A 14996-nucleotide genomic window follows, 5' to 3' on the forward strand; every position below is an offset into this window, starting at 1 on the left:
GGTGATGTTGGTGTTCCAATCCTTACTGTTCAAGGGTAAACTGTATATGCACACACTAATAACTTTAACTTAAGGAAAAGAAAAACCAGTATGAGGATAACATTTTTTTTTTTTTCCAAATGATCAATTCTGAAAATCTGCACGGTTTATATAAAAAACTTAAAAAAAAATTTTTACATTTATTTATTTTTGATAGAGACAGAGCACAAGTGGGGGAGGGGCAGAGAGAGAAGGAGACACAGAATCCGAAGCAGGTTCCAGGCTCCGCGCGGACAGCACAGAGCCTGACGTGGGGCTCAAACTCACAAACTGCAAGATCATGACCTGAGCCAGAGTCAGAACTTAACCGACTGAGCCACCCAGGTGCCCCTATATATAAAAACTTTTAAAGATCCCTTTCAATCTCCTTCTCCTATGCAAATGGTGGCTAATATCAAAAATGTCAATGGGGGGAAATAGTGGCATTTAGATAGTACTACAGTGGACTGCCAGAAGATACAGAAATTCATTCTACACCTTCTAAAGAAATGACTCACTACTGGGACCCACTAATACAATTTAATGCTCATTTTAAAATTTTTTGGTTGTTTTATTAATGTTAGAGACAGTGCAAGTGAGGAAGGAACAGAGACAGAGGGAGACACAGATTTTGAAGCAGGCTCCAGGCTCTGAGCTGTCAGCACACAGCCCGACACGGGGCTCAAACTCACGAACTATGAGATCATGACCTGAGCTGAAGTCAGACACTTAACCAACTGAGCCACCCAGGCACCCTCTTAATGTTCATTAAAAAATTTTTTTATCTATGTTTTTATTTATTTTTGAGAGCGAGCGAGTGAGCACATGCAAGCATGGGAGGGACAGAGAGACACGGAGACACAGAATTTGAAGCAGGCTCCAGGCTCTGAGCTGTCAGCACAGGGCCTGACATAGGGGTCAAACCCACAAAACATGAGATCATGACCTGAGCCAAAGTCGGATGCTTAACCGACTGAGCCAGCAAGGAGCCCCTTAATGTTCATTTTAAATGTGATCAAAGCATTTCAATTATGTGTCACTATTAAAGTGAAGTCAAATTAAAACTGGAAAGAGACATAGATCATTGAGTAAAACGTATTAGAAAATTCCACATAACGTTCTAATTGAAATGGGGAAGGGAGACCTAATTAAAGGTAATGGCATCTTCAGAGGGAAGACTTAAATAGTGGAAAGTGTACTATTAAAAGGAATTGAATGGTAAGCACAAAATAATAAGAGAATGAGTCAAGTACTGTCTAAATATGAGGAAGAGAATGGCTTTGGGGAAAAAAAACACATAAAAGAAATAAAGTATTTACAGTTACCCTGTACCAAATACTATTAAATTTTTTTTTTTCAACGTTTATTTATTTTTGGGACAGAGAGAGACAGAGCATGAACGGGGGAGGGGCAGAGAGAGAGGGAGACACAGAATCAGAAACAGGCTCCAGGCTCTGAGCCATCAGCCCAGGGCCTGACGCGGGGCTCGAACTCCCGGACCGCGAGATCGTGACCTGGCTGAAGTCGGACGCTTAACCGACTGCGCCACCCAGGCGCCCCAGCCAAATACTATTAGATAACACAGTGAAATGAAAAAAGAATGTGCATAGAGAGGCTAACTTCTGGTGTCTCCTATATACTGCTCACTTAAATAATTACCTCATTTAATATTTACTCTTCAATAGTGCAGAAATTAATTTCCAAAAACAAAAAAGCTTAGTTAGCAGCAGTCTTTTCAAAGCAAAATAACACTAAATGGGAAAAGAGGAATAACTGAGATAAGATAATCCAGTCCAAGAAAAAAGTCATAAATCTTTTGCATACTAAAACACAGCACACAAAAACGAACTGTTAGAGAGGAATAAAATGAGATATTAAAGAGCACTGTTCAGTTGTTCAAGGCAAAAACTCCTCTCCTACAATAATTCAACAGCAGGTGAATGCTCTCAGCTCTTCTCTCCATCTGTACCACTACCTTCTGGTCCATCGTTTCTTGCTTTTACTACTATCAACAGCCTCCTAATTTTAGTCTGCTGCTTTTTCTCATGTCCAGCTACAAGCTATTCTCCAAATGATGGCTCAGAGTAATCTTTTTCACAACATATAAGATTTTTTCATTCCCCTAATTAAACACATCAGTGGATTCCCATTACCACCAGAATAAATTCCAAACTCTTTTACCACAGCCTATGACAATGACTACGTTAATCTGCTCCACAGTTATGCCTGACTTCTCACGATGGCCTTCCTTCTGTTCCCTGAATAGCAAACTCCTTCCCACTTAAGGGATGTGCACTTGCTGTTCCTGTGGCCTCCTAATATCTCATGACTGGCTTCTTATCATTTAGAGTGCATGCCCGATTATAACTTCAGAATGTACTTGAGGCAGTGCTTGAGTACCTTATTTACTGTTGTTTCCACCACACCCTAACCTGCTTTATTTCTCATGTTCTGAAATCATTTTATTTGTTTTCATTTCTTTAAGTTCAGAATGGTACAAAAACTTTGTCACTCTTGCATTTCCCAACTGTTAGAAATGCTTTGCATACGAACACAGTAAATATTTGTTGAATCAATAAATTAAAGACAAATCACAGAGGAAGAAATGAACTGAACATACCTCTCCCAAAACTATGCAGATTAAAGAGCATCAGTAGAAATATTAACTATATGAAAAATTTAATAACACAATACATCTGACTTAAATTACAGAGAGGTAGCTTTGAGTTTCTACTATATACATATTCCATCCAAACACGCTGAGAATTTTTAGAAAACCAATATAAAAGACCAAAGGAAAATCCTCAATTATATAATAAGGAGGCCACATTCTAATTACAATGCAATAAAACTAGAAACAAGCAATACAAAATACAACTTATTAAAATGTTTACTGAAAGTCTGGCAGAATCTGTTAAACACTTTTTAAGGGTTATCTTATGTAATAATCTTCACAGAACTATGCTGAGACAGATACCAGCATTATCTCCACTTTACTGGTGAGGAAACTGGTAACTTTCTTTTTAAATGTTTATTTATTTTGAGAGAGAGAGAGAGAGAATGCATGCATGTGCAAGCTAGGGATGGACAGAGATAGAGAGAGAGAGAGAGAGAGAAAGAGAGAGAGAATCCTAAGCAAGCTCCAAGCTGTCAGTACAGAGCCCAATGTGGGTCTCAATCTCACAAATTGTGAGACCACGACCTGAGGTGAGATCAAGAGTCAGACACTTAACTCACTAAGCCACCCAGATGCCCCAGAAAACGGATACTTTTATGTCCATAAAAATGATAGTACTCTCCCCCAATTCACAATCAATATGCTTAGAAGATAAACTAAATAATTATTGAGTTAAAGAGGAAATAATGAAATTACAGACTTTAGGGAAATTAATGGCAATGAAAACACTTGTATCAAAGGCTATTGGACAAAGCCTAACAAGTATCCACGAATATAAGAAAGAATGGCAATAAATGAGCTCAGCACTCAATTCCAGAGCTGAGGGTCCATTGGGGGTGGGGGGCAATGGTAGAAGGAATTTAAAAACCAATAAAACAGATCAGAATTTCCAAACTTACTGATAAGAAATGGGATCCTGTTGGGATCTTGTTGGAAGTATAGATCTCAGTTCCCATTCTAGATTTACTGAATCTCTAGGGGAAATCTCTAAGGAAGGTTTGGGAATCTGTATTTTTAACAAATGCTTCAGATGAATTCTTACCAGTAAGATGGAGAAACCATGAAATATACCTTTCCAAGTTTTATAAAGAATATATAATATGAATAACATTAGGAATGCCACATACAACTTTGTAAGTCTGAACCATATTAACTAATCTAAGTCAAGAGAAAGAAAAATTGAAAAGGCTCATCATGGGGCACGTGGTTGGCTCAGTCAGTGGAGCATGTGACTCTTGATCTTGGGGTTGAGTTCAAACCCCACATTGGATGTAGAGATTACTTAAAAATAAAATCTTTAAAAATAAAATAAAAAGAAAGAAAGGACTCATCAGAGTAGAAATTGAAAAGGTGATAAAAGATCATACCACTCCACCAAAGGGCACAAGGCTCACTTAGTGTTCTGAGAAAATCCTATGAAGCCTTCAATGAACAGATCACTCTCAATGTTATTTAAAGTAACAAGGAGCTGGGGCGCCTGGGTGGCGCAGTCGGTTAAGCGTCCGACTTCAGCCAGGTCACGATCTCCCGGTCCGTGAGTTCGAGCCCCGCGTCAGGCTCTGGGCTGATGGCTCGGAGCCTGGAGCCTGTTTCCGATTCTGTGTCTCCCTCTCTCTCTGCCCCTCCCCCATTCATGCTCTGTCTCTCTCTGTCCCAAAAATAAATTAAAAAAAAAAAAAAAAGTAACAAGGAGTAAAAAGGAGTTTCTTAGTTTACTCTTGTAAGGGTAAGTTAACCCTAAAGTTGAAACTCAATAAATTCTAAGATGGTTCAATATTAGGATATTATGTTAGGAAATTGACTATGCTAACATATTAAAAGATAAAAGCCATGACTATTTTCAATACAAACCAAAAAGAATTCAGTAAAACCTTGATAACACACTTGATAAGAGGAATCAAGAAAAATAAATAGATTATCAGAAACCCACAGTAAGCATCGTATATTAACTATAAAATATTAGAAGAATTTCTATTAAGGTCAGGAACAAATTAAAGTCAGGAACAAAACAAGGAAGATCACAACCACCACTCCAATACTGCTGATTACTTTGACGATGCATTAAGACAAGAAGTGAAAAATACTGGAAATAAAATGCTCACTCACAGAGGATAAGTTTATTTAGAACATTCGACAGGATCTCTGACCCATCTTGCAAGATGGCAGGCAAAAAAAGCCGAGAAGCCAAATACTAAGGAGAAAAAAAATCAAAGCCAAGAAGGTCAGACTAGTGCAAGGTTAAGAAGAGTAACCTCAGGGCTAAAATGCCAAAGAACAGGAAGCCCCACTGCAGCCAAAACCCTTGCCTAGGCAAAGGAATTGGCAGATATACCTGATCAGCTATGAAAGGCCATGTACAAGAGGAAGAAGTATTCAGCAGCTAAATACAGAGTTGAAAAGAAAAAGGAGAAGGTTCTTGCTACTGTCACAAAACCAGTTGGTGGTAACAGGAATGGTGGTACCCGAGTGGTTAAAATTCACAAAGTGCCTAGGTATTATCCTACTGAAGATGTTCCTGGAAAGCTATTGAGCCACAGCAAAATACAACAACAACCCTTTCAGTCAGCGTGTGAGGAAACTGCAAGCTAGCATCACTCCTGGGTTCATTTTGATCACCTTCACTGTGCTCCACAGAGGCAAGAGGGTGGTTTTCCTGAAGTGACTGAGCAGTGGCTTGCTACTTGTGATCGGACCTCTGGCCCTCCATCGACTTCCTCTGCGTAGAACACACCAGAAATCTGTCATTGCCACCTCCTCCAAAACTGGTATCAGCAGTGTGAAAATCCCAAAACATCTCACTGATGCTTACTTCAAGAAGCAGCAGCTGAGTAAACCCAGACACCAGGAAGGTGAGATCTTCAACACGGAGAAAGGGAAATATGAGATTACAGAACAGCACAGAGTTGATCAGAAAGCTGCGGACTTGCAAATGCTCCCACAAATCAAAGCTGTCCCTTAGCTTCAGGGCTATATCCGTCCTGTGTTTTCTCTCACAAATGGAGTTCACCCTCACAATTTGGTGTTCTAAATTTCTTAAAAAGACCCTAATAACTGATCCATTAAAAAAAATAATAATAAAAAAAGAACACTCACAAGAATCAAATGAAAAGCTGTTAGTACCCAATTCATTTGACCAAAATGTATTAGCTCAACGACCAGACAGAAGTTCAACATCAAAATTACACTCAAGACTTATCTAAACAAAACTAAAAAACATTTTTAAGAGACATTTTAAAACACGGAATGAATGGAGAGACACATAAAATATCTCTGGATGGGAAGATTCAGCACTGCAAAAAAAAGTAATAATAATTAATTGGTAAAAATACTGGTAAGGAAGCAGAGCATGAGAAATTCTCATTATTGTTGGTGGGAAAACAAAAGGGTCCAGCCACTTTGGAAGACAGTTTGAACAGTTTCTTACAAAAATAACCATACTCTTATTATATAATAAAGCAGTCCTGGTTTTCAATCCAGTTAAGTTGAAATCTTACGTCCACACAAAAACCTGCACATCAATGTTTATATCAGCTATATTCATAATGGCAAAAATGGAAGCAACCAAGATGGGTAAGAAAATTGGGGTACATTCTTTCATACAATGGAATATTATTTGACAGTATCAGAAATGAGACGTCAAGCCATAAAAAGACATGGAGGAGCCTTAAATGCATATTGCTAAGTGAAAGAAGATTCCAACTATAGAGGCCAAACTACAGAGACAGCAAAAAGATCAGTGGTTGTTAGGAGTGTGGGGTAAAGGATAAATAGATGGAGCACAGGGGATTTGGAGAGTGGTAAAACAATTCTGTAGGATACTGTATTGTTGGGTCCACGACAACATGAATTTCTTAAATCTCACAGGACCCATACAACACAAAGAGTGAGCCTTGATGTCAACTATGGACTATAGTTAACAATAACGTATTTATACTGGTTCATTAATTCTAACAAATGTAGCACAGTAATGCAAGATGTTAATAATGGGAAATTCTGAGTGGGGTAGGATGGCATATCTTTGATTAGAGATTATTACTGATACACGTCAGTGGTTCTCAACTGGACACAAATTTGCCCCCCACTTCAAAGACAGTTAGCAACGTCTGGAGCTATGTTTGGTTGTCACAGCCAGGGGAAAGGGAGATGTTACTGGCATCTAGTGGGTACAGGTCAGGAATATACAATACACTGGACAGCCACCCACAACAAAGGATTATCTGGCCCACCATGTCAACAGTGTGAAGTTGAGAAACTCTGATGTGTGCATACCCAGCCACCAGGCAGCATCCTGCAAAATAAACATCTGTCTACAGTAGCTGCAATACAAACATCTGTTAACAAATGGTATAAGGATGAGTGAAAGGACAAACTAACAAAAAAGACAAAAAGGGAAGGCAGAGAGAGAGGGAGGTCAGAATCATAGGCTCCTTGCTCGTGAAAGAATATGGAGAATTACACGTAAGCTAGTATTTGAAATGTGTAACAGGTGGGAAATTAGAAGTTTATGCAAAGCATTTTTCTTCTCTACAGATATAAGACCACGCCCACAGACTTGGTTTCTTAATGAATGTATCCAAACCCTTACTTTCAGCCATTATGACATTTAAGTTACAGGACATACCTCCCTACTTTCATGTTTAATCCTTGAGAAGTTTTCCTTGTACTTACGATATGTACATCTCAAAGCACCAAACATTTGTCCTTACTATAACTGTTCAAATAAGGCAGAAAAAGGCAGAAATACTCAAGATTTGAGTATCATTTTTACTCCTTTTTAAAAGTGTGACATGAATGGGGGCACCTGGGTGGCTCAGTCGGTTAAGCATCCAACTTTGGATTTCGGCTCTGGTCATTCAGGATCTCACAGTTCGTGAGTTCGAGCCCCACGTCAGGCTCTTTGCGCGGGCAGCAAAGCCTGCTTGGGATTCTCTCTCTCCTCTTTGCCCCTCCCCCAGCCTGCTCTCTCTCTCTTTCAAAGTAAATAAATAAAATTAAAAGGTGTGACACGAAGAACTGCTGGTGTATATGCATCTTAAGTTTCTTTAAAGTCAATTCACACTTGTAAGTGAGTGGCTATAAAGGGGGTAGTGTTCGAGGGAGGCTTTGATGATGGGATAGTTCTGTATCTTGATCACAGTAGCAGCTACATGAAGCAACACATGATAAAACCGCACACACAGTGCAGGTACAATAGGCAAAGTGGAGACTTTGTCAATGCCAATTTCCTGATTTTTATATTGTACTGCAGTTACACACTGTATGTTCACACAGGGAGAGCTCCCTATACATTTCTTGGCAACTTTCTATTATTTCAAAATAAAAAGCTATAAACAAAAGTCTAATAAAGTTGTGAAATCAGTTCTGCCTGAAACCATACAGAGCTCTGATCTATTAATAAAAGAATAATTATGTGTTAGAAAAAGTCATTTCACACTGGAAGTTACAGATAGTGGGAAGTGGAGAAGAAAATAGTATTGTTCTTAAATATCTATCACCGTCCAAGGAATATGGTAGATGTTTTTTATTATCTCATTTAACCCTTGAAACAATCCTATCAGGTGGTTAACTGAGGATTATCCTCTTTTTATAAATGGAGGAGCTAAATTTTGTGAATATTAAGTTTGTCTAAGATCACACAGTTAACACATTAAACAGTAGAGCTGGATTTGAACCTAGTCCTATTAGATGCCAGGATTGCCTCCCATTTTAGCTTTAAAAAACTATCAATATTTATAGCAACTATATCAAAGGAGCTTTTTTTTTTTAATTTTAGAGAGAATGCATATTGGAGGGAGAGGTGGAGAGAAAGAGAGAGAGAGAGAGAGAGAGAGAATGAATATCTTAAGCAGGCAGCCAGGCAGCATGCTCAGTGCAGAGCCCGACCAGGGGCTTGATCCCACAACCCTGGAATCATGACCTGAGTCGAAATCAAAAATTGGATGCTCAACCAACTGAGCTACCCAGGTGCCCTTCAAATGGAGCCTCCTGATCTAAAGGGAGGGAGAAAAAAATTTCCCACCAAAAAGCCTTCTTGTATTGATACTATCTCTGGTGAAATGAAATCATTTGTCTTAAACTCCTTAGCACAGGGCTATAATCCCTTGTCTGAAATCCTTGGGGTCAAGTATGTTCCAGAATCCATTAGTTTTCGAAATTTAGAAAAGTAATATGGCATGTGAACTGTGCACTAATAACTGAGCAGATCTGAGGGCTACACATTGTAATTAAACACAATATTATTTCTGTGGCAAAATGTAGAGATACTCACACTAAGCATGATAAACTGTGAATACATTCAAGTCAGTTCTAGTCACTTTGACATCAAAGGAGTTCACCAAAAAACCTTTGGTTTTAAAGATTTTAGGATTCTGAATTGTAGGTAAGGGACTAAAAATATGTAATGTGTTATATACAGAATATGCACACTCCATCCGTATCCCCTCTGTAACATGAAAACTGATTTTAAAACTCCATGATTAGAAAAAGGAATACCATTTTTGTACTAAGGCCTTAAAGATTATCCCAATCCTTGAAAAGTACCTGAATTCATCCTCCTACCAAGGGATGACAGATCACACTAAAGGCACTGGCAGAGTGGTTACTACCAACAGAGTAGGTTCTGGAAGCCTTTTTAAACTGGCCAATAGAATGATGACAGATTGTTTTGTCAGATGTTGCCAACAATTATCAGAGGAGGTGAAAACACAATCGCTAAGTTGGATGATGAAATATTATTTGAAGTCTATCAAAGTATAAAAGCTGAACAGTATACCTTTGAGACACTATAAAAATCACACACATCAAAGTGAACAGAGAAGCAGAAGGCAGAGAGAGCTCAGAGAGATATAACTGGATGTCAATTACAAATTTTCTACTCCCTAGCTGTGATCTCTCTGTGTTTCCGTTCCTCTTGGGAAAAAGGGAAAGATATTGGTATTTATTTCAATTAGTTATGGTGAAAGTTCAATCAGTAAATAGATATACAGTGTTTACAACATATATAGCACAAATGTTAGCTATTATGATTATCCTAGGTTTCCTAATAGTTACTGTGAATGTCATGGGAATTACTTACAATGGAGCCTTCAATTCTAGTTCCTCATGTTTTGTATTCACCTCGAAATTTTGGGCAAGGATAAATAAGAACGTGGGAACTGGGGCATCTAGGTGGCTCAGTTGTTTAAGCATCCAACTTTGTCTCAGGTCATGATCTCACAGTGAGTTCAAGCCCTGCATCGGGCTCTCTGCTGTCAGCACAGAGCCCACTTTGTATCCTCTGTCTCCCTCTCTCTCTCTGCCCTTCTCCCGCTCATGCTCTCTCTCTAAAATAAATATCAAAAAGGCAAAAAACAAAAAAAACATGGGAAGTGTATTTGTTCTCAATGGAAGAGTCTATAGAGAACCCGAGAAACCATGGAGTGTAAGAGATTCTGAGATTTCTGAAAAGCCTCCGTAAGTCTTCCTCCCTTTTGTACCAGCATCTGAATATACCCAAACATTAAAACATGCAACTAACCAGTGGTCCATGGACACTTTCACCAATCTACTCAAACAGCTAAATATTTTAGGAAGAAGAGTTAACTCGCCAAATTCCATAGATTTTAAATGGAGGATGATGACAAGAATGAGACAGAATGGCGGTATAAGCCTTTCTGAAATGATCATTCATCCTTCTTATTCTTTTCATGAATCAGGACTGAACTTTACAAATAATTGGCCTTTAAAAATAATTAAAAAAAAATTGGCCTTTTATCTAATTACTTTCAGAAATGATGGAACTGGAACTACATTCTGAATGTAATGATAATCCCATATAACAAATCAATCCTGGTTATATAACAGTGTTATTTTTATTTTTCACAACTTCTTTGGAGTGTTGTTAAGGAAGTTATATTGTTTAAAATGCAAATTTTGGGGCACCCAGGTGGCTCAGTTGAACATCTGACTTCGGCTCAGGTCACGATCTCATGGCTCGTGAGTTCAAGCCCCATGTCAGGCTCTGTGTTGGCAGCTCGGAGCCTGGAGCCTGCTTTGGATTCTGCCACCCTCAATCTCTGCCCATCCACTGCTTGTGCTCTGTCTCTCTCTCTCAAAAATAAATAAATGTTAAAAAAAAATTAAAATATAATGCAAATTTATGAATAATTAGGTTTTCCTTGAAATTTTTTGGTATGGATAATTACTTAATAACTTAAAAATTCATGACCAAAAAGCAATAGATTTAAGCTTCATTGTGAAAAACTCTGGTTCAGATAAACCACTTTTCTATGTGTTGATATGTATTTTTTGAATTTTTTTTTTTTTTTTTTTTTTTTTAGAGAGAGTGAGCACACACAAGCCAGGGAGAGGGGAAATCAAGAGTCATGTCAGGCCAACTGATCCTCCCAAGTACCTCTATGTGTTTACATTTTTAAAAAATAAATTACTGAGGTGCCTGGGTGGTTCAGTCAGTTAAGCATCCAACTTCAGCTCAGGTCATGATCTCGCGGTTTTTGTGTTTGGGCCACGCATCAAGCTCTCCACTATCGGAATGGAATCTGTTTCACATCCTCTGTCCCCCTCTCTTTCTGCCCTTCCCTGGTCATTCTTTCTCTCTCTCTCTCTCAAAATAAATAAATAAACCTTAAAAAAATAAATTATTGGTCCTTTCTATAGGTACTCAGACTATTTTTAAAAATCGTAATATTTAATTTAGGATAGATAACATAAGTCACAGTTCCCTGAAACTCACTATTACATTTACTCTCCTAGAATTATTGAGGATGTTGCTCACACTATGCTGTTTTTTCATACAATCCATAAAAGATAGAATATCAGAAACAGTAGCTGTTTTAACTGGTATGTTCTTAATTTAGACACAGTTCCAAATAAAGTAAGGTGATGTTTCCTTTTCTACTTTGCTAATAACTCTGAAACAAATGTTCCTACTACAAAGCAGATCAGAAATCAGAAAATTAATGCATTTGCCTCACTAATGTCACTCTTGTTATATGTATTTCTCTTCTCTTCATTTTCCAGCCACCTTAAATTAATGACCAAAGAGTTCTACTTATTGTGACCACTCAGGATCTTTAAGTCCATCTTAAAAAAAAAAAAAAAAAAAAAAAAGGCATTAATAAACAAATTAAAATTTAAAAACCCATTCAGATTCATGGGCCAACATGGTAGAGAAGTAGGGGGATCCATACTTCCCGCGTCTCTCAAACAAAGAAGTGCTGAAGCCAAAGGACTTTAAACCTCAAGAGTCTGGGAGGAAAAGAGGCTGAAATCTACCAGGAAGAAAATGGGGCAACTTGAGAAAGGACAGGTGGGTGATTGTGAACTGGGGGAAATAAAACCCGCAGAGTAGGCACGGAGGGGAGAGATCCCCTTCTGTTGAGAGACGAAGGGAAGAGAAAGCATGGCGGGGGAAGTGTAGGACTGTATCTGGACAAGAGATACAGTCTCTTGTCCCAGGACTGGGACTGAGAGGGATCCTATCTCTAACTGTGGGGCTTTCTTCAGACTGGGGCCATCTCCCTGTTCACGCACCTGGGGAGGAGGGGAGCCAGCCCCGGGTTCGGTGGTAGATCAGGGGCACAGTCCGCAGGAGAAAGTGGACCCCTCCCTGGAGGGCTGTGTGATAGAACAAAGCCTGCCTGCGTCCTCCACCCCCTGGGGCTCAGTGGCTAGGTCGAGGGTGCAGTCTGCAGAAGGAGAAACCGGCCCCCACCGTGGAGTGTGCTGGGAGAGAACAAAGCTTGTCTGCTGCCTGCGTATACCACCCCCATGCACCTCAGCAAGGTCAGCAGCGCAGTCCACAGCAGGAAAAGGCGGTCCTCCCTGAAGTCCGGCAGCACAGGCAAAGCCAGGCGGGACCACATATCAAGCTGCACAGAGAGGTACTTCCTCAGTGCCAGACGCCTGGAGCGGGTCTTTGAACCCTAGCCAAGCATTGGGCCAGGGGAGTTGGTGGAGCGAGAAGGACCGCCCAGTCTGTGCCTGTGGCACAGTGAGGACAACTGGAATGGAGTCCACTGGGTCACGGGGAAGAGACTGGGGGATTGCCATTCCCCGCCATCATCACCACCAAGGCAGGACCTCAGGGATCAGTCCCGGGGTGGGACTGATAGTGGAGGTAGGACCAGCCTACACCAAACCACGCCCCTCCGTGCAGGTAACAGCTTATCTGCTGGAGCCAGATACATGCTGTGCAAACAGAGGGCTCCATAATCCAGACCAGTGATGCTGCATAGCCTGGATTAATTCCAGGACAATTCTTTAATTCCAGGACAATTCTTATTGAGATATATTCTCCCTTCCTATCTCTTCCCTCCTCTAGGCTGGTTGCTCTGGTTGTTGGTTTGTTGAAGCAGACATATTTAATGCATTCCCTTGAAACATGTTCTACATCTCCTTCTGTACTTTCCTTTCTCTCTGGAATAATCAAGCCATATACTTTCTCTGCCTGGGTCACTTTATCTTTGTCCCCCCACCCCCGCCACCTCCTTCTTTATTTTCCTTTCTCTATCTCTGGATTAAGTCATTTAGTCTCTCTGCCCGGTCAATGTTTATTTTCTCTTTGTCCCCGCCCCTGTCATTTCTCTCTTTGTATGTGCTCCTCCATCAGCACTGCCTCTACCTTGTTCTTTACTTGTAGCTGGTGTTTCTGTTTTTTTGCTTTTGGACTGTTTTTGTTTGTATGTTTGTTTGTGTGGGGTTTTTTTGTCTGTTTATCTGTATGTGTGTTTATGTGTCTTTGTTTCCTGTTTGTTTTCCTTTACAGGACTACTTCAAGGAACAAATCAAAGCACACCTCGTAGAGGGTCCAAAACATCACTAGCAGTAGAGAAATAAAATAACCAAAGTCAAACAACAGAGAGCAAGTAACACTCTCCAAAAAAACACCTCCTGAAGGGCCAGGCCCTGGACAGTGTATGACCCCCCCTTTAATACAGCAGTGCTCACAGGCGCCGAGCGCACATAAAATTAAAATTCATAAGGAACAGAAAACTAGCCAAAATGATGAAATGAAAGAATTCCCCTCAAAAGAAATTCCAAGAAGAAGTGACAACTAAAGAATTAATCAAAACAGATAGAAGCAATATAACTGAACAATAACTTAAAATAATAGTCGTAAGATTAATTGCTGGGCTTGAAAAAGGCATAGAAGACAGCAGAGAATCTAGTACTGCAGAGATCAAGGAACTAAAAAATAGTCATGATGAATTAAAAAATGCTATAAATGAAGTGTAAAATAAAATGAAGGCAGTCACAGTGCAGATTGAAAAGGCACAGGGGAGAATAGGTGAATTAGAAGATAAAATTATGGAAAAAGAGGAAGCTGAGAAAAAGAGAGAAAAAAATACAGGATCAAGAGGTGAAAACTAGAGAACTAGCTGATGCAGTCAAATGGAACAATATACGTATCATAGGAATTCCAGATGAAGAAGAGAGACAGAAAGGGGCTGAAGGTGTACTTGAACAAATCATAGCTGAGAACTTCCCCAATCCGGGGAAGGAAACAGACACTGAAATCCAAGAGGCACAGAGAACTCCCTTCAGACGTAACTTGAATTGATCTTCTGCATGACATATCATAGTGAAACTGGCAAAATACAAGGATGAAGAGAGAATTCAGAAAGCAGCTAGGAATAAATGGGCCTTAACATACAAAGGTAGAAGCATAAGGGTAGTAGCAGACATATCTACTGAAACTTGGCAGGCCAGAAAGGAATGGCAGGAAATCTTCAATGTGATGAACAGGAAAAGTATGCAGCAAGCCTGTCATTCAGAATAGAAGGAGAGATAAAAATTTTCCCAAACAAAAGCTGAAGGAATTCATCACACTAAACCAGCACTACAACAGATCCTAAGGGGGATTCTGTGAGTGAAATGTTGCAAGGACCACAAAGTACCAGAGACATCACTACACGCATGAAACCTACAGATAACACAATGACTCTAAACCCACACCTTTCAATAATAACATTAATGTAAATGCACTAAAAGCTCCAATCAAAAGACACAGAGTATCAGAATAGATTAAAAAAACAAGACCCATCTATTTGCTGTCTACAAGGGACTCATTTTAGACCTGAGGACACTTTCAGATTGAAAGTGAGGGGATGGAGAACTATCTATCATGCTACTGGAAGTCAAAAGAAAGCTGGAGTAGCCATACTTATATGAGACAAACTAGACTTTAAATTAAAGGCTGTAACAAGAGATGAAGAGGGGCATTATATAATAGTCTATTCATCAGGAAGAGCTAACAATTATAAATGTCTATGCACCGAATTCGAAGCACCCATATATTTAA

General features: G+C 39.5%; 1 protein-coding gene and 1 pseudogene across 7 annotated transcripts in view; one reads left to right on the top strand and one right to left on the bottom strand.

The window, feature by feature from the left end:
- The window catches only part of WWP1 (WW domain containing E3 ubiquitin protein ligase 1), a 140829-nt gene that overhangs the window by 54512 nt on the left and 71321 nt on the right, over positions 1-14996 (bottom strand). The window lies entirely within an intron of this gene.
- LOC112859643 (large ribosomal subunit protein eL6 pseudogene) lies at positions 1148-5723 on the top strand (annotated as a pseudogene).

The sequence above is a fragment of the Puma concolor genome, chromosome F2, assembly GCF_028749965.1.
Source record: "Puma concolor isolate L17-30 chromosome F2, mPumCon1.1.hap2, whole genome shotgun sequence".
In the NCBI taxonomy this organism is placed as follows: domain Eukaryota; kingdom Metazoa; phylum Chordata; class Mammalia; order Carnivora; family Felidae; genus Puma; species Puma concolor.